Source organism: Tachypleus tridentatus, chromosome 6, assembly GCF_004210375.1.
Source record: "Tachypleus tridentatus isolate NWPU-2018 chromosome 6, ASM421037v1, whole genome shotgun sequence".
Classification (NCBI taxonomy): domain Eukaryota; kingdom Metazoa; phylum Arthropoda; class Merostomata; order Xiphosura; family Limulidae; genus Tachypleus; species Tachypleus tridentatus.
Window position 1 is genome coordinate 23,597,347 of NC_134830.1, and position 21,666 is coordinate 23,619,012.

Sequence of the window (21,666 nt, forward strand, 5' to 3'; positions counted from 1 at the left end):
ATTTTTGTACCCGTAGGCAGAGCGGTAAGTTTACGGATTTACAACGCTAAAATTAGAGGTTCGACTACTCTCGGTGGACACGGCAGGTAGCTCCATATGGTTTTGTTATGAGAAAAACACAGACTTGATAGGTTTTACATGTGTAATAAACCTGCACACACAACTAAAGTTAGCGACACCTTTACACTGTTCTATGAACCAATTTGAGGACAAACGTGTAACTCATGTGACAGATTTAAAATTATGTTATTGTTTTCGTTTTTTTAGGAAGAAAGTGTCTACCCTGCATAAATAATTTTTTAGAAGTTTTTCTGTTGATTATTTGAGTTATTTCTATAATTTTACCATTATTCCTTATTGTGCATTTAGGAATGAAATGACTTGTCAAAACTTTCAAAAAGGATCAGAAAAAAAAGTGCCGTGACCGCTTCGTTTTTGTATATTTAGTCGACAGAGTGAAGCGAGAATAGTATATTATTTATTACTAGTAGTATTAATATAGTAATTTACTATTAGTATTGCTAGTCAATCAGATATAATTTATATATAATGAAAAAATAAATAGGAAAAGCTTAGTTTGTCACTCTGATCAAACAGTTGACTGCTAAGCAATTTAGAATAAAAATTAGTGGTATTAGTGTTACGTATTATTTCTTAAAACTTTTAAATAATGTTAAAAATTAAAATCCAATATAAAATCATAAGTATAGGTTCACTGTGTTAAGGAAAATACAACTTAAAACACTATAAACTATATTCGGTTAAAAGCTACAAATTGCACTCTTTTTTTTTTTTTTTTTGTAGATTTAATGTAAAATTGTAAGTGTGCAATAAACTTAGAATTATCGTTTATTATATAGCCTAACTGTGTGTTGTGTAATATCATTAAAAGAGAAATGTTTTACTGATATTAATAATTGTAATGCAAATTTATTTCAATGTGAAATTCAAGGCATCATTTTTTAGATAGCATAATATTTATACGACTAACATAAAAGCAAAAAAATATGATGATTTATGAAATTTAATAAAAGAGCATTTGAACTGGTGTGGCGACATTTCTTTGGATTGCCATAGTCGAGATACAAACAAGTTATTTTATGACTAGTTTTGAAACACATTTATTTAATCACTCAGATGTTTCAGTGTAATTATAAAAAAATATATTAATTATGAAAATCCCTGTCTATTCTCATATTTGCTGCATGTCAATGAACTTAAACATTTTTGTTGTTAGGCCAATTTTAAGAAGTTGTTTCCCAGTACAAGCACAATAAACAAAGCTCAACTATCCATTTGTCCAAGAAAAACCTGCTCAGTATTCTAAATCATTATCATTCTCAACAGCTTCACTTGAAAGATTAATGCATTATTGTTTGGTGTGAGCCATATGTGGATAATGTGTCCGACTTGAACAAACATTGATTATATTAATCTGTACAGAAATGCCATTGCAGACATGCAAATTATGGCATCTATTTTCATTTTTGAATTGTGTCTAGCTCTGAGCAAGTCAATCAGATGTTTTTCTGAATGGCACAGAGTAACTGACAACCTGAAAATGCTGTATTTATTAGAAAATAAAATAACTCAAAATTATAAACATTGGCCTAATTATGATATGAATTTGGAAGAGGAAAAAACAAAGTTATGATGGATATTTAATAAAATTATCAGAGTTGCATTGACTGGCTTACATCTGTTAGTAAAGGAGAATCAGTATTTTAATTAGGTAATAGATGAACTTCAGACATTGAAATATGATTGTCCTTTGATCTGTAGGAAATATTAAGATTATAATTTGAACAGTCCCAATTGCTCTATACAAGAATGTATAGGGTGAAGCTTAAAAGTTTTTCAGTATTATTTATTCTTTGATAAAACTTTAAAAATTTATTGCCTAGAATTAACAGAATTGTTTAATTATATATTCTGCAATTATAGTACATTGTGAGGTGTCATAGATGCATGATCGTGTAACGGACTTAATTGAGGACTGATTAATGAACATATTTTGGTGAAATATACAGTTAGACAGATTTACAAGTGAATTTATTGTTACATTGTGCAGGTGAGAAAGGGAAATTATGGATTTTCTCTTTGTGAACACAAATGTAGAATACTGTATAATATCCGGTTTTTTTATTTAGATGTCATGTTTAACTTGAGAGACTTTGGCCTGAAATTTATACATCAGTCTTGGTTTACTTTTACCCAGTGAGTTATTCAATATATTATTTGGTGAACTATCTGTTGACCTGTTAACATACTATCTTGAACTTGTAGATCTAGAATCACAGTTATAACAAGGCTTGTATTGTTATATACCAGTTTTATCAGTTAAACTGTCTTAATACATGTATGTATTCATTCACTTGGTTATTCAGGAATGGTACAAAGTTGGACTACACACTTATTCTAAGATATGTAGCACAAAAACATTCTTCTCTTGATATAAAATAATGTTTATTACAACAGTATATGCAAAATAAACCTGATTTGAATTAACTCTGCTGCATGCTTAAAGTGAAAGGTTAATGTGTATCTTACATACTTGTGCTTTCACATTTTCTAACATGATGTAAAATGTAAGGACAATGAGAGTTACCCACAAAAAAAAACAAAAACAACACACCAACAAAGTTAACCGTTATAGATATTGCTAGTCATAATAGCCCTCAAACATTATTGCTTTACTGAGATACAAGTGGGAGCTTCACATGTTGACATGATTTTTAGACCAATTTTTACTCTTTGGTGGAAACAGATTTCCAATTTCAATAACTTTGAAACAGATTTTCTTCTTGCATCCCTTCAATATCTGATTTTATGAAGTTTGTAACAAAGATCATTATTCTTGATCTGTAAATAGGGAAAAAACATCAAATCTAATAAAGCAACGATCACTTCCATCCAGGTGTTCCTCAGTTTCCACTGTCTTAACCACTTTATTATAAGGTAACAAATCCTTCTCCAAATACTCCATATTTTTTAACTGTGTTAAATAATTAAACACTTTTTTTTTACTAATTCAACCTTCCTAAATAGTACTAGCATATTTATTCAAGTTATCTGATATCTTCTCGATGAATAACATTTCTGTAGCTTTAAATAAAGATACACTAAACATAAACTTGTACAATCCATAAACAGAAAAACAAACACATTTACAGAGAATATTAAAAAACTCCTAAACCTATATATGTAAGTTACTCTTATATGATAGTTTAATTCTCACTATATTCAGTCATTTCTAAACTTTATTTATAGCTGTTTTCAAATCTGGGATTCTTATTAATTGATCAATCTCTCTGATGTGTAAACCAAGGCCTTTAAAAACTCAAGGAAACATTTGAAAATCAATAACTTGATCATATTTCTGATAAGTTCTTAGCAAAAGTAATTATACTTTGTAATGGGTAGAAAAATATTAAAACCAACAATTGTTATTTGTTTGGCCTCTTGTGGATCATATGTTCCACATCAAAGTTCTGGAACTCTTGTTTGTCCATTGTTTGTATTTTTAATGTCTTTGAGATCACTTGGTTCTGATTTACTCTGGCAGTCAAGCATCTGAATGATCAAGGCCTTCACCGCTCCTCTCTGCAAAACTCTCCCCTCTCTTGGTTTCCATGGTTTTACTCAACAGTTACAGTTGTGGATTCACTCAGCAAGGACTGGTCTTGACTCCTCTTAGATGCAAGTGTTTCGTCTCTGCCTTGTCCCACATTTTTCATTGTTGGTTCATTATTCTCCTTGCTGGATATCTTTGGTAGGGCCTTTCAAATTGTCTCAGTCTTGGTTTTTTTTCTTTACCAACCAGCATTCAGGATATCTTTCTCTTTGCCTCAGACTTGGTCATTTGTAATCTCTTTTCATGTCTCACCTTCACCCAGGGGTGTTGTCTCCTTGTCCTCACATGCAGGATTTATTCAGGTCCTTTCTCACAAGTCAAAATTCTTTGATATCATATACTTTTTATTCCATTTTATCCCAGATTATGATTTCCACCACAGAGGTAAATCAGGTCTCTTCTATTCCACTCCAGATATTTAGCATTGCACAACAGTCAGAGGGGGTCATCCTCAGTTGAAAATATCATTCATCTTATTTGTTGTTAGATGGAGACATGTATTTGGTTTGGTGGTGTTCTTCCAGGGGCTTCTGAGGCTGCTGCTGAAGGTCTTCTAGACATTTTGGAGAGAATTTTGATTTGTTTTTTCCTGTATCTTCTCTTATTCTGTTGGCTTCTCAGTCCTCCTGAGGTACAGTGGTAAGTTTATAGACTTACAACTTATAAATCCAAGTTTTGATTTCCTATAGCAAACATAGCAGTCAGCCCAATGCTGTTTTGCTGTAGTAAACCAAACTTACTTGATAAAGTTTTTAAAAGAAATAAGAAAAGGTCACTTTTGGATAAGTTGTCTCTGATTTGTTTCATTCAGATGGTTCGTTGATACTGTGATGCTTCGAGTCATTCTCAAGTTGCTTTTGAGTCTGCACATTTCTTGATAACTGTAAGGTCTGAAAGAATATTCAGTTTTCTCTCCATTTATGGACATTGTGATTCATGCAGGAAGGTTTGCTGCTCAGTTACATGATGAGACAGCTATGCATTATTTTCCACAGTTATAGGAGCAACATGATTTAACCTACTACTGCCAGGTGTAAGCATATTCTGACTCAAATAATAGATCTGCTCCTCAAAATTAAGGCTTCTAAGGTGGAGTTTGTAGTTAACCTCTATGGATCAACATCCATTGATGGGACAGTGGTAAGCCTATAGACTTACAACTCTAACATCCAATTTGTTGTTTTCCTAACACTGAACTTTGTTGGAAGACTCTTAGGATCACCAACTTCATTGATGATGAGCTGGAACCATTGTCAGCATGATTTCCACTAATAAGAGTGTAACACCTCTTCCATACGAGGTAGATCTCCATAAGCACTTGAAGTAAAAATTAACTTCTTTCTGAAAAGAGGCAAGAACAATATGCACTAGCAGTGTGGAAAAAGGGTGGGAAGGTGTACAGAGAGGTAAGTATTTGTGGTAAATAAAATTTTTGAAAGGAAGATGTTAACTTCTCAAAGAATCTCCTCACCTCTCTGCAAACAACATCTAGAACTCTACATTTATGTGGTAGAGAGGCCAGTGCAATTACAAAATTGTAGATGAGCTCCCTTCAGAAAATGCAGCTTAATGGAACAAAAGCACAAGAAATCTTTTTAATGATATTTATGTGACCAAGGAATCATAAATATTGATTTACTGGATTCTTCAGTTTTCTTGGTTGGGATCATGAGTGGTTGTTAAGTTGGGACACTGCTTAGATATGGGTCTTCCAGAATTCCATATCTTTATGAATGCCTCACTTCAGATATGAGGTGCATGTACCAAGAGTCAGAAATTCCATGGTCTACACACAGACAATGAGACTTCCCTACACAATCTTTTAGTTTTTCTCACTATTCAAAAGGCATTTCCATCATGATCTAAGCTTATTAAGGGGAAGATTTTCAGGCTTCACTCTGACAATTGCATGATGGTATCTTGTTTTTCTCATTGAGGGGGCACTTGGTCTGGGGCTCCTTGTTTTTGAATCTTGATCCATTTTTCTCAAGACCACTCCTGTCATATAACCCTACCAGCTTGTCATGTTCTACAGGTGGTGATGGCTGTAGCAGATCAATTATCTCAATCCATACAGATTCTCACAACAGAATAGATGCTGCATCACAAGGTTCTGTTGGATTGGCTCTCATTTTGCAACTGTGATTGATGGGTTGGCCTTTCATTCTGGCAAGCTGGTCTTCAGTACCTCACATTTGGGCTTTAGCAGTGGATGCATTCCATCAGGATGGGATGGGATTATAACTCTAGACCTTCCTTCCAATTCATGTTACCCAAGGTACAACCTGATTTGTTCCAAACCATTGTCAGGTCCTGTTGATAGTACTGGATTAGCAACTACATTCTGGTTTTTGCTTCTACAGTACTTTCAAGGTGTGTCTGTCTCTTCCACTTCTTCTTGAGCCATCTCTATGGAGGCAGCCATGGTTCGATATGGTACACCTGGCTGCCCAGAACCTTTGCTTGGCATTGGGGTTCAATTTCTAAGGTTTCCATGTATCTGTCTTATTTTTTGCTTAGTCTTGTGATGGACATTTATCAACAGGAATGACACATATCAGCTATGGGGTATTGAGAAAAGGTTGAACTCATATTGATCATAAGTGTCAACCATAACTCGTTTCTTTATCCGGCTCTTTGGCAATGGATTTTGCATTTTCCACAATTGCCCTTTATAAGGCAACCTTATTCACTACTGCTCAATACATACTGCAAAGTATTCTTTGAGTCTCCAATACTGTCCAGATTCCTCAAATCATTTTGGGTTCTTTGTCCAAATGACCATTCCAGTTACCTAACTGGTATATTAAGGTTATGTTACCTGCCTTTTCTCAACACCTGTTTGTGACCTGATTCTCATATGCCATGTATCACCTTTACTTGAAGGTTTATTTGTTTAGTTACTGCTGATCTATAGACATCACCAATTGGAGAGGTTTGCACTGTTTGTTTACAGGTTGCTGTTTCATTCCATCTACGTTCTCAAACTGGTTCTTCTTACTCAAGACAATGACTGACAGAGGGGGGATAAATTCTTTTCACCAATTTATCTGATCACTATTTCCCACTTTATGACTGATCAAATTCGATCATTTTCATGCTCAATGTGGGTGTTGGAGGTTTTGTTGTTACATTGAAGTCTTTAGAGGTGTTAGACAATGAATTTTTATTCTGGGCTCTCTGTAATGTTCTGCAATATCTAATCAGGTTTTTGCCTATCCCCTGTTGCTATCTCAACCATGTGTTAAATCATATAGAAGAGTCATTATTTTCATTACTACCTTTCAGAATCCCTTTCACTGTTTTCACAGGATCACATTCTACAGTGAGTGTTTTCCAGGCATGTGTGCTGGTATTGAATTAATTCCACACTAGTAACCACTAATTCAGTATACTTTTTCTAGGTTGTGAGAGGCTCTGTAGAAACGAGGTGTTCCTTAAAACCACCTAGAGGCTGACTCGGTAGTCCATTTGTCTTAGTCACAATCACGGAATATGGGACTATGGCTCTATAATCCCAACCCCAAGAAGTGGAACCTTGGATATCTAGTGAATGCCTGGCCAACAGTGATGGAAACTTGTGGAAAACTTTACCCTCAATGCATGAATTAAGTTCCAGGTGAAGAACATACCTGTTCTGGATGTAGTGTGGTTTCTCCACTAGGGTGCCAATCTTCTATTGACACACCCATAATCTTTGCAGATGCTTTCTGTATGGATAATGCCCTAATCAGCCCACCCACCTTTTCAGTGTTGATTTCTAACTATAACTGTGAGTAAAGTTGTGGAAGCTAACATTTTTCTAAATTCAAAAGGTATTTTAAATAATATTAACTTATTGTTACCCCTTCCTTCTCTCTAAGATTTGGTGTTAGAGACTGAGTCTCGAAAAAGTTATAGCATTATCTGAATGAGGTGCTTATGCATGATACCAGGACAGAGAATGCACTGATGTGGATGAAGAGTGTCACAAGACATATATTGCCTAGGGCAATTAAGTGAGGTAAAAGACTAAAGCAAGCAAGAAAAAATCAGGCCAAAGCTTAGATGGGCAAAGGAAAGAAATCCTAGAGTTGAGTAATTGTTCTACGTATGAGAGGAGGTAAGTATTACTCGAAATACATTTTTAATTTAAGAAAATGTTAACTTTCTTCATTTATTTTGATTATCTAATCATGACATTGCTGACTGTGACTGATCTATTTTACTTTCATTTAATATTTACAACTTTGTGTTACAGCGTTTTACTGTAAAAAATAAATAGAAGCTGAACCTTTATCATTCAGTTCACTGCTTGTCTCTGAGTGATACTAGTTTTGAGAAACTCTATCCTTCATCGGTAACTCTGGACAAAAGTGAATTTATAAAACAAGACTAAGTTTATAATAGTGAACTCTCTATTGTATGAATGATATTTTTGTCATGCTATACTTACTGTAAGAATATACAGAATGGATGGTACTAATTTAACTTTTTTTTTACCTTACAAGCTGTTTATAAAATTAAAAATAAATATGAAACATTTAATTCAAGATTTGTAACTGAATTATATCGATTTTGGGGTGTTAAACCCTTCCTCAATATCTCTGAGGGAAAATGAGATTAGGAGTTTTATAGTGGTAAACTATATCACATGATTGATGTTTTCTATTTAGGCACAAAAGAAGGCCTAAATGAATGTTAAAATGTGTCTTAAATCTTAGTATTGGAAAATTAAAGTGAAATTACATAAAGGATAAATGATTTATTTAATATACACTAATGTTACACTAAGCTCTGTTAGCTTGGAGATAAAACAATTTAGTGAAGTTAGTTTTATTTGTGTTTTAGAATTGAGGCATACATGTTTGTCCAGGTTACCAGAAAGTTACCCACAACTATCCAGAGTATAACAGTGGCAGAAATATTGTTATAAATTGTTGTTTTTGGTTTCAAAACGTATTGGTGTTATAGTTGATAACTTAGGATATTTGTAAGTAGGGTGGCATGTCTTTTGCAAGTGCATTATTAAAATGTCATTCACAGATGCATAAATATTATGGAAAAAGTCTAGGAAGTTTTCTTGATAAAGTTTTGAGTTGCTAGTGCAAATTTTCATTAGTTGATAAAATACTAAGAACAAATCAGTCTTTGCATTAAAATGTTAAACAAATCTGATATGCTTTGTTTTAGGATATTAAAGATAGTAAAAGTTATATTTGAAAACATATCATATCATGAAATATTGACAAAAAATGTAGCTGACTTTACAAAGAATCTGTGAATACTGTGAGTGAACACTCATTTAATAGGTTATTGCTACCTTGCTTGGATAAAAATACTTCTATGCTCTTTTGCAGTTTTCCCACTTTCCAAAATTTGGATTGTATCTAAAGTTATTTGAGTTTTTGTATACAAATATTTTAAAATATTGAATTTTTTAAGTAAAATTTTTTTGGTTCATAAAACAAAATACATCAGAATTGTTTTGTATATTTTATTGTAAGTAGTAATTTTTTAGTAGTTTTATCTGAGTGTAAAAGTATCATATTTTATCCTGATGACAACAGGCCAACATTTTGAAAGTGCCCAGGTTAAATGTTTTTTATTTTTGTCTTTTTTGTGTAATTTTTAGCATCACATCACTACCTGTTGTGTCATATTAAAAAATAGGAATTTCATTGTATTGAAAAAAATTGAATAGTGATTTTACATTGTGATAATGCAGTCAGATCTGTTTGTTTCTCTCAACAGTATTTTGACACAACTGAGCAAGTTATAGAGGAACCTGATAGTTCTCTTATTTTCATCCACTCTGATGTTTATTCTAGTGTCACATTGCTTAGCGCAGGTAGGACACAGTTATGTTTTTTGATTTTGTTTCATTTTTGTCATGTTATCCTTTCAAAATACACTCATGCACGTATTTATAAATGGCTGCATACAAATTAGCATATTTCAAAATATTAGAGAACTCCTATGAAATCCCAAAATGTTTGCTAGTAAATACGAGTTATCATTGCTGATTTTCAAACCAAGTGATTAGGTTGTACGAGGTCTGTTAAAAAAATACGCAGACTAACGTCATAAAACAAAATGTACTTTATTTAGAAGTTACAGGTCTGGGACCCCTTCAAAGTACTCTCCTCCCCAATGCACACACTTATCCCAACGGTGTTTCCACTTGTTGAAACAGTCCTGGTACGCTTCTTTTGTAATATCCTCCAGCTCCTTCGTCGCATTTGCCTTAATCTCGGGAATCGTCTCAAATCTTCTCCCTTTCAAGGGTCTTTTGAGTTTGGGGAACAAGAAAAAATCACAAGGAGCAAGGTCGGGTGAGTAGGAGGGTGGGGAAGAACAGTGATCGAGTGTTTGGCCAAAAACTCACGAGTTCTGAGGGCTGAATGGGCTGGAGCGTTGTCGTGATGGAAAAACCAGTTGCCACTCCTCCACATTTCTGGCCTTTTGCGATGGATGGTGTCCCTCAGACGTTTCAGAACTTCAATGTAGTAAGTCTGGTTCACTGTGGAGCCTTCGGGGAGGTACTCGTGGTGAACAACTTCCCTTAGCATCGAAGAAAACTGTCAGCATCACCTTGACCTTGGATCGAACTTGGCGAGCTTTTTTGGGTCTGGGGGATGTTTCACCCATCCACTGGGATGACTGGACCTTCGTTTCAATGTCATAACCATAGACCATATGATTCATCACCTGTTATGATCCTTGACAAGAAGTTTTCATCTTCTTCTGAACGATCAAGCAGTTCCTGACAAACCTGAAAGAGATGGGCTTTTTGTTCGTTCGTCATCAGGCGTGGCACAAATTTCGCAGCAACGCGGTGCATCTTCAATTTTTCGGTCAACTGATATCCAACTGATATCCCACACTCTTCAGCAAGCTCCCTGACACTCAGACGTCGATTTGCCCACTCCAGGGTGTTAGTTTTGTCGACGTGTGGGTCATCAGTTGATGTGGAAGGACGTCCAGGATGCTCATCATCTTCAATGGACTGTCGACCATCCTTAAAACGTTCATGCCACTTGAAACATGCCGTACGCTTCATAGCAACATCACCGTAAGCCATGTTAAGCATAGCAAAACTTTCAGTCGCAGATTTTCCAAATTTAACACAAAATTTCACAGCAAGCCGTTGCTCCTTCAGATCATTCATTCTGAAATCCACCAAACGAAAAAATCGCACTTCACTTAAAACTGCGTAGCTAATACACAAATGAAGATATCTGCAATTGGGAAATGGCATCGTAATCAGCTGATCTGTGCGAACCTAGCAACACTAAGCGGATTCCCCTGGAACCAACTGGAGCCGCGCAATTCAAACAGTCCGCGTATTTTTTGAACAGACCTCGTAATCCTTCATTCTGTTGAACAGACTTAGTCAGATTTTTTTCTTCTTGATCTAGTAAAATGTAAGTTTTTCTTGAACAATGTTATGTGAGACAGAAAGGTTAGGCTCTTTGAAAGTTTAATAAAAATAACTTTATTGCTTTCTACTTCAGAAACCCAGCTAATTGTCATCTTTTTTACAGCAACAAGTCCTAATAGCTTACCCTTCTTAGATACCTAGATTGTCAATCTAGAAAGTAGTTTTAACACTAAGTGCTATCATAAGCTAACTTTTACAGAGCAATATTTTCATTTTGGTAGTTTTATACCTTTTGAATTTAAAAAGAACCAGATTTACAGTTTAATTCAATAAGTATTTGTCATTTGATTGATTTATGGCAGCAAACTTTATATTGGGATGTTTACTGTTTAAAAATGGAGAAATTTAAAGAATTTGGTCAGTTTTTAAAAGGTAAATGTCCCAATATAATGTTTATCATTGAAAAGCAGCAGAAAGACAAAATTGAATTTTTAAGTAAGCAGGGAATACTTTACACTAGCATATATATTTTATCCACTTTCCATGAACTTTGCTTATAAATCAAAAGTTTCACTCTTTCAGTATTTAAATAAACTGGTTAAAATCCTGTTACATAAAACATTTAACTTTCCATACTGGGTAGGTTGGTGTGACCAACCCTTAAACTAAAAGTAACCATCACTTTCCATAACAACGTTTAATATGATAAATGTATCTTCACAAAATACATTAAGTCTTTTGTACACAAAATAATATCATTGTTTAGTTAAGTATGTTTACTGAAGATTTGTCTGTGAATACATGGAGTCATTGTTGTCTTATCTTAGAGTAGTGATTTTCATGTAAAGGTTAAAAATATTTTGTAACGCCCAAAGCCTCCTGTATAAATATCAAACATTTTCTGTATCCTAACTCTGCATGAGTTCAGTCATTTTGACCAACCTTGTAACCATCATGAAAGAAATGTAATTTACATGTTTTTACTTTCTAGAATGACAGCAGATTGTTACAAAAGATCAATTGTATATCCCAAATATCTTGAAATTTGGAACAGTTTGCTTACATTTCTACCTGATTTATTGTTTAATTGCCCTTTGAATGATGTCAAACTAAAAATCCCTTCTTACAAGTTGTAAATTGCTCAGGTTACCGTACTGAATGATGCACAACTAGAGCTACTTGCAAGCATGCCTTGTGAAGAATCATTATTTTTCACTATCTTGACTAATCTAACCTAACAAGTTTCTAGTTTTCATATTTTAGTTACTTTTATAGCAGTTAATGAAAAATATACCTTGAAAAGAAGAAATGTAGTACTTATATTTTTTATTTTATTTTTTTTGCTGTTGGTTGCCAATGAAGGTTATGCCTACTAGTAAACTAAATAACTTATTTAAATAATTTTCTGAAGGACACAGAATAACAATAAAAATGAACCAAAGAATATCCTTTATTGTAATTTAATTGGCTTTTCAACAAGAGAGGTTTAAAATAACTTCCTTAGCTACTCAATACAAATATTGCAAGATAAACTTTCAAATTGAAGATGAATAGTATTGTACATTCTTCAGTAGATTAAAACTTTTCCCTTTGCCTTTCAGTTGGGGCTGTTCTATTCTGCGTTAAGTTTTAGGGCTCCTATTGCCAGAAATTGGTTTCAATATTTGTGATGGACTCAGCACAGGTACTTTATTGTATAGCTTTGTGATTAAGAACAAAACAAACAGTTTTATTGGTTATAAATGATATAAAATGTTAGAAAGAATTATGGGTAATTTGTGAAAGAGACAATGGCAAGTGGATCTGATTTTCTAGTTTACAACTCCATAAGCAAGGAGATTAAAAGTTGTAAAAATTAGATTTTGTCTTAAATTACTCTTTATGATATAAATGTTATTATATAAAACTTCATAGATGGGTAATAAATTAAAGAAGGAGGGAGGCCTAAGGAACAAATGTTAGAATTATCATATAAGGGAAGATCGAGGACTTATACAAATATTACTTTATAAAATTAATACTTATTCTATATTAAAAAAATATTTACTGAGAAACTGTTCTTTGATGCCAAATTTATTCTTACACATCTTCTTACTATAATGGATGTAACATGTATGTTAGTATCTGTGTATGTAACCAAAGCTCCTCTGCCATCTACTGAATGGTACCACAGACAAAACGTCTATAAAAATTTCACTCTTTGGGTATTCAAGATTTAGACAATTAGAAAAATAACTATGACATGTGCAAAATCCATTTGTTTGTAATAGAACACAACTTTAAATAAAAGTAATCTCCTCACAACAAGGGTTGACTATATTTTTAATGATGCAATTTTTAAATGTAGTACTGAAGCTAAAGTTTTTTAAAAACATTTTTTTTAAATAAATGGTATCACTTTTAAAATGTATGAACTTTATAGTTTATGTAAAATTTATGAAAATTTTTAGCTCTGTACAGTGAATTGTTTTTTGATTTGTGACTAAAGAACATAATCCAGACATATCCCCAAAGAAAGAAGTCCCATGAAGTGATATCTAACAAATGTGGAGGCCATGGAATTGACTCACCCTGATCAATTAATCTCACAAGCTTTTTTTTTGCACAGTTACCAATTTTTGGATAACACTACTCTCTGATGTGAAAACACGACAATAAATATTGTTTGAATTTTGCCAAAAAATGTTGAAAACTGTTAGTTATATGTTGTTAGTCACTAAATTATTAAATTTTAAAATAGAAAAGATAATTTTGGACCACCCTGTTTTATGAAATTTTGAATGTAACTGTAAAATCTCATGACATGCACACTTTATGCTGAGCATATCAAGAGAGTTAAAATATCAGAAAATCTAAACGTTTTGGAAGAAGCTAAGAAAAGTAAACAAAAACTTAGAAAAAAACTTTGTTTTTGTTATTTTTAAATACTTTAATCCACCAAAACTGGAAAACTAAATATCCTATGTGTTATTACATTAGATATGTTAAAAAAGAACTGTTACATTAGTCGTATCCTTCTCAATAAATAATAAACAATTAAGAAAATTATCAAACAGTTATATTCACAAGTTCAGTTAAAATGTATGTTTGAGATAAGAGTCTGTGCTAAAAAGGTTCTTCAACTTTGAGACAAACAACATTTGTTGAATACTTCACTAGTCGTGACATAAGTTCATACACTTAAGATACAACTGAGGTTATATTGCATCAACCACTAGAAAATTCTGAACTTAAATTAATGAATACTGTAATGCTAAATCCTATAACATCAGTCATATTTCTTATCACTGTCTAGAAAAAGTAATTTTGAGTTTACCTCCAGATTTTTTTGCATCATTCATTATTCCTGGAATGAATTCCATTTTAGGATGTTAGAATCTCTTGTTATTAAGCTGAGAAAACTATCTCTTAAAAGAAAATGAATACATTACAATTACTTCAATTCTGAAAATATAAAGAATAGAATATGAATTCTGATAATTAAAAGTTCCAATGAACTAGGAAAATTACTTGCTAGAAAATATAAATTTATTCTCATTAAGCATTGATAATAAGTGTTGTACATTTTGTAGTGCAATTGCTTTGAGTTAAGATTTCTTAAAATGGAAACTCAAGATACTATCCAGTCTTGGAAAATAAGCAAATGTTGTGGTTAGTTGTGATTTTTTATGAAAAAAATTTTGATTGAAGACATTTTTAGTTAAAAAAAGTTTAATGTTTGTGTATTGTATTTTACTTTGTTTTAGATAGTTGTACATTATAAGATTAATCCATGTAATATTAATGGTAACTATATTTCGAAGCAATGCAACTTTTGGAGTTTAAGTTGAGAAAGATATTTCTGGCCAGTTTTTAACATACATCAAACAGTTATACCAGTTAATCCATCCTGCCAGTTTGGTGTTTTTTCTAAAGGTAGTTGTGTATTACACTTTTACTTTCAAGATTACTATGAGAGCTAATTGCTTTTAAAATTTGCTAATGTACGTAATAAGTATTAGTGCTAGTATTATAATAAATTTATATTTTTTATTTAAATGTGTGAATCACTAAGCACTAAAAAATGTTAAGTTGTACAGTTTGTTAACTTTGAACATTGTTTGTACCCATCACTGCTCAAATCACACTACTGTGTAAAACGTTTTTATAGTTTACATTAACTATCTTAACACAGACATGGTCAATCTGACCAGCCAAATGACCCTTTGTACGTGTTTACATTCTTTATAGATTTAATACTTCTAACTTCCAATATAGTATATATATCTTCACAAAATCTGGCAGTCTTTCAGTTAACATTGTCTTTCACAGACAAATAAATCATATATTTAGTAAGGTGAAATAAAGGTTTGTCTATGAATATATTCAATATTTATTTTGAATAGCCCATATGCAAGGTTGTTTTATGTTAAAATTAAAATCACTTTTTCTCATTTCAGAAATGTCAAATGTCCTTTGTGTAATCCCTAAAACCTCCTAAATACAATTCAAGTGTTTGTTTGTTTCTTTGTTTTATCTGTTATTGTTTCTGCCTTATATCTGTATGGTATAGATTAATTTGACCAACCTTGTAACCAGCAAAAAAAAAAAGTTGAAATAAATCTAAATTAATTTTTTCTTTCTAGAATGACTTCAAATCATAACATGAAGCCACATTCATTTATCCTAAGTAGCTTTAAGCTCATAACAGTATACATCTATTTATAATCAAATGTATTGTTTTATTACCAATGAGTAATTACAATCTGCACCACTGTAGGTTGTAATCACTTGGAAAACATGCTACTCATGTTATATTAATTACATTACCAAGGAGCTGCTCATGTGTGTGCTACATGAAACATTTTTATTATACTGTTATTTATTTTACCTACTTTAATCATAACAAGCCCAAAAGCTATCTATTTTTACATTTTAGTTACTTTTATAATAATAAATAAATAAAGAATAAACACAAAAAATAAGAAATAAGGTACTTACCCATTGTTTTTTTCTTGCTGCCAGTGATGTGTAACTCTATTTTTTTATACTAGTAGTGGTAATGCACTAAATAATTTTTATTTAATTAAATAATTCATCAAAGAACATAGACTAATAACATGCAGAAAGTAAAATTTTTTCTTAACTCTCAAAAGTTTTCTGACTTTTTAACTATGTGATAAGAGCCATTGCAAATTCATCCAAGCAATGCAAGTGGGACTAGAGTTTGTACTCTGAATGAAACTGATGATTATCAAAACACACAATATGTTACTTGACAGAAGAAAATCTTGACTTTCTGTTGGTTATAGGTGATATATACTTAAATGTAAAAGGGAACAACTAACAAATCCTGAAGGAGAGGATCTGACAGGAGGGTGTGGCAAGAGGATTTTTATTTTCCATTTGATGGCTCTGTAACCAAACAAAATTGACTTGTCTAAGCAATGACGATTCTCTAATGAATAATTAAGAATGTAAAACTTGTATACTATTCAAATATGGATTATTAGCTAAGATTTTATGCTATACTAATTGGTATAGCATAACAAAAAATTAATAAAATTTTGAACGTAAGACACTAAACCCTTGTGTCATGAGCAGTAAAGGATACCAGTGGCAATGGGGTTAAGTAATAGCTGTGAGTGCTAGTTGAGTGTACAAGTGTTTGTTAATCCTATGAATTCAAGATGGCTCTCTGTAGGTGGCTGACAAGTTATTGATACAGTATTGTTCAGTTGTTGATTCACTGTTAAAAAAAAATCTGATGTTGAGTCATATCAATTTACTGTATGTGATTGTTTTCAAAACTAGTATATTTCATAGACCATATTTTAACTTTTTTTCTAATTATTTGATATCTTTATTTAAAAATGTTTCATTAGTAATGTTTTTTTTTACTTTGATGTATTTATTATATAACCAGAACCAGTAATTTGTGCCCTGTGTTTTGTGAGCAAATGAGTTAGCAATTTTAATTTGTAAAACACACTTCCAATGTGTTTAAGTGATCAGTTTATAGAGTTTGAATTTTGCTGTGTTGTAGTAACAGTGCAACAATTATTTCACCGTAAATGATATGGGTTTATCCAAAATAGTACCAAAAAAGAAAGGTAATACTGTGTGTTTTCCAAGGAACCACCAGGTGAGAATTACATAAATTTACAACCACCTTCAAAATTGATCATGTATAGACTTGCATGTAAATAACATAAATTCTAATTTTAGAAACTTGTATGACACAGTTAATTATTGATTTGCCCAGTATGCATGTTGATTAATCATGTCAACATCTCTGTTTTTTTAGGCTTAAAGTATTTATTTGTACCTTAACATATGTACAATAGCTGTAAACATGTATTTATTTTTATATTTAAAAATTAAAGTATATCTCTCTTTGACATATTCTTCAATTTCAGCTCCAGGTAATGTTTCAGAAAATGTTATATTAGAGAGAGAGCACAAGGCCATTGGCATGTTTACCAAAGGTGTGAAAGAAGCTTTCTTAGGCTTTGTTACACTTGGGTAAGTTATTTAAGTGAAGAATCTAATTAAATTTACAATTCCATTTTCCTTTTAATAATTTATCTGGTTGTTTGGACTAGTTGCTATGTTATTTTACAGCTCATACCTGATATGAACTTTTCAGTACATCATGATGAACATTATTGTCTTCATATCACAGAAAATAGCTCTCCTACTATTGACCATTGTATCATTCATAGTACCTCATTAGGTAAGTAGCCCTCTGGCAGTAAGAAATAAATTATACATCTGTATAATTAAGAACTAGTATAAATATGTTATGGTTATATAAAATGGTAGTATCTTTACATTTCTTGTGCTACAAAAGTAACGCCATGCGTTTTCACATATCATGAGTGAGCTGTTTACATGCCACGTTTTTGTGAAAAGTAGACTGTTAGATGTTTTGTGTGATTTAGTTACAAAGATGACCTGTATGCATTTTTCTGTAATACTGTTTTAAACTATAGGTCATTCACATGTCCTGTTTCTATGAAATGTCTATGTGTTCTGTAATCTTAAGTTTTTAGAAGATAAATTTGTACATGTCATTTGTCACAACTCTCATGAGCTGTGTAAACGTTCTTTATCTTTATTACAAACAGTACTTTGTGTATAAATCTTGATTTCCTCAGCTGCAAATAGAGAATTGTATACCGGGTAATTCAGAAGTCCGTTGTTAGAGATGAAGGAAAATAACTTTTTGTAGTGTGGAATTAATTGTTGTAGACCTACTGTGTGATAGTTTCTTTGAAGTCCGTTGTTAGAGATGAAGGAAAATAACTTTTTGTTGTGTGGAACTAATTGTTGTAGACCTACTGTGTGATAGTTTCTTTGAAGTCCGTTGTTAGAGATGAAGGAAAATAACTTTTTGTAGTGTGGAATTAATTGTTGTAGACCTACTGTGTGATAGTTTCTTTGAAGTTCGTTGTTAGAGATGAAGGAAAATAACTTTTTGTTGTGTGGAACTAATTGTTGTAGACCTACTGTGTGATAGTTTCTTTGAAGTCCGTTGTTAGAGATGAAGGAAAATAACTTTTGTAGTGTGGAATTAATTGTTGTAGACCTACTGTGTGATAGTTTCTTTGAAGTTCGTTGTTAGAGATGAAGGAAAATAACTTTTTGTAGTGTGGAATTAATTGTTGTAGACCTACTGTGTGATAGTTTCTTTGAAGTCCGTTGTTAGAGATGAAGGAAAATAACTTTTTGTAGTGTGGAATTAATTGTTGTAGACCTACTGTGTGATAGTTTCTTTGAAGTCCGTTGTTAGAGATGAAGGAAAATAACTTTTGTAGTGTGGAATTAATTGTTGTAGACCTACTGTGTGATAGTTTCTTTGAAGTTCGTTGTTAGAGATGAAGGAAAATAACTTTTGTAGTGTGGAATTAATTGTTGTAGACCTACTGTGTGATAGTTTCTTTGAAGTCCGTTGTTAGAGATGAAGGAAAATAACTTTTTTGTAGTGTGGAATTAATTGTTGTAGACCTACTGTGTGATAGTTTCTTTGAAGTCCGTTGTTAGAGATGAAGGAAAATAACTTTTTGTAGTGTGGAATTAATTGTTGTAGACCTACTGTGTGATAGTTTCTTTGAAGTCATTGAAAGTCCTGTCTTTCAAAACTTTTACTGACTATCTCACTAAAAGGTCAGTCAAATTAACTGACCTAATAACTGTTTTTTTTTTTCTTGTATAGTTTTTATACTATTATCTTTAATAGAGTATGTGTATCTTAACAAAATTTGGCAAAGTTTCAGTAAATGCTACAAGTTTATTGCACACAGTAAAACCTCATTTGCAATAAAGTATATTTACTAGCATTTTTTTAACATATATAGTATTTATATATGCTAATCCCAATGCTAAGTGATTTCCACTTCAATATTAAAAATACTTCATTATAAAAATCTCAAATTTCTAAAACCTTCTAACAAAATTTCAAACATTTTTTTGTGAAACATGATATATATATTATTTTCTCTACCTTATCTTTATACAAGTTGGGTCAGTTAGAAGTTACCACTTCTGATTCTTATCATAAATGCAGATGAAGTAAATATTCAAACAGTAATATGAAAAGAGGTCAAACAGTCCTATGCCATATTCAGATATAACCAGTATCAATACACTTGGTCGATTGTCAACATTAACTGCTGTTCTTGTTCTGCTCGCACAGCTTTTTTTGTAAATGAGCAGTTAAGACACGTTTCCTAGCTTATGATGTGAATCATGATGTTAATCTTGAAACCAGCAGCCTACACAATCTGGTGATGTTCTCAAACGTTATAACTACGTTTCATCTACATACTGTATCATTATTTAAATGATTTGGGAGCTGCTGCAGTGTAGTGTTTGTGTACTGCTGTAATTAGGAAGCTTTTACTTTAATACTTTATTATATTTTAGACCCATAAAAGCTGAAATGATTTCCTTATTAAACATTTTGACCTTTTACTCCAAACCAAGGTTGATGTAACAGTTTTGCTGTGGTCAAATTTCGTATTTTTGTGGCACAATTCCACATTTATCTGAAAAGTACATTTATGCCTAGAAGTGTTGTTCTTGAAAATTTGTTTTGGTAATTTTTAGTTCAAAATGTTTGATTTGTTATTTATCTACACCTAAATCATTGATATTTGGGTATATGATATTTATGGTGTTCTTAAAACATGTAGGTCCAAGAATTTTTGATAAAAATGAAATAGAAATCCTATAACCTTAGCGCTTTCAAAAGGTGGACTTTTCTTCATCAGGGGAAAACTGGGTATTTGACATATATTAATAAAATTTCAGAGGTCATGACCTTCAATGGCACGTATGATACTGTCATGAGGTAGAGCAACAATACCTTATTCAATACTGTTTAAAATTAACCTTTTCCACCTTTATATTTCTGAATTATTTTCATAACAATAGATTTTTTTATTCACCCTGTTTGGAGCTAGTGTTTCAGAGATTGAAATGGTAATCTGTAATAATATTTTGTCTTGTATGTGTGTGTGTAGGACAGTAATGAAGTTTGATGTTCTTTGTTTCTGATCTTCAGAGAACCACTTATATCTCTGGTCTGTATTAAGTAGATTGCATACACATAGATTTGTGTTTGGGAGTGAGAAGGTATTCATTTCCAGTGTTCTTGACACATGAAAGGTAACTTTTTTTCTGTCCTACATTCCTAAACCATAAAGAGTAAACTGTGTACCTGTTCTGTGGTCTTTAACAACTGAGACTAAATTATTCATTTTCTACATTTCTGAACTGTAAAGAGTGAATAGGGTAAGCATCTAGTATCTTTGAATTAATTTATTTATGTCTCAGAACTAAAGTACTCTGCATCTGTTACTTCAAAAGTCATTCACCTGGAGATAACAACAACAAAAGTGTGAATCTCTTAACATTAGTCTAATTCAAATGAACCTAATTTTGTTTTCTGTCTCTGGAATTCTGGCTTAGTTGAAGTTTTACCCATTGAAATAATTTCTTTTGAACTTGTATATTATTATTTGTTTCTGAGACTTAAAAGTAAGTCTGTGAAACAGTAATATATTAAAATACTGCATTTTTAAATTATATTTACATAGATTTATTATTAAAGTACTGTGCGAGAGATTTGTTGAAATATAAAGAGTATCCTGTCTTAAAAAGTTGAGTGTCATACCATGAACCAAACTCAAAGCAGTTTTCAGTTTAATCTCTTATTCTATAATTAAAATTTTCTGTGGAATGTAGGATTTTACAGCAATATTGTAGTATATAAAAAGAAAAAAATTTTAAATAACCTTCAGGTCATTAATTCCCAACTTTTTTCCAGGTGAGGACCATCTAGTTCCACTTCCAGAATTTCATGGATAGTTTTATATAGTATCAGCTTTTCAAAATACTTTTATATTACATTTTGAAACATTCCAGCTCAGGAGGTGTATTTTCAAACACATTCTCTTTTTCAACTGTCTTGTGGACCAACTGAAATCTTCCTCTGGACAGGCACTGGTTCACAGACTGGTTGTTGGAAACCACTGATGCAGGTGACTCATGTGTTTGTCTGGAATGAGTTTTTTTAGTTTTATAGTTGATACTTGGATATAGTTATTTTCATTGGGAAAAATTTTGTCAAAAATAATTATATTAAAGCTTTGCATAAATGCTATTGGTTGTTTGTAATAATATC

The 21,666-nt window shown here is 32.0% G+C and overlaps 1 long non-coding RNA gene across 8 annotated transcripts in view; it reads left to right on the plus strand.

Annotated features, from left to right (window-relative positions):
* The first annotated feature begins 304 nt into the window (after positions 1 to 304).
* The window catches only part of LOC143252096 (uncharacterized), a 29,440-nt gene continuing 8,078 nt past the window's right edge, over positions 305 to 21,666 (plus strand). For 3 of the 8 annotated variants that reach the window (XR_013028821.1, XR_013028822.1, XR_013028819.1), the window contains exons 1-4: positions 305 to 9,464; positions 12,599 to 12,681; positions 17,396 to 17,501; positions 21,310 to 21,523. This is a non-coding gene — a long non-coding RNA (uncharacterized LOC143252096). Of the gene's footprint in view, positions 9,465 to 12,598; positions 12,682 to 17,395; positions 17,502 to 17,625; positions 17,713 to 21,309; positions 21,524 to 21,666 lie in introns of all 8 variants that reach the window. The other 5 variants (XR_013028826.1, XR_013028820.1, XR_013028823.1 and 2 more) reach the window with 5 other exon arrangements.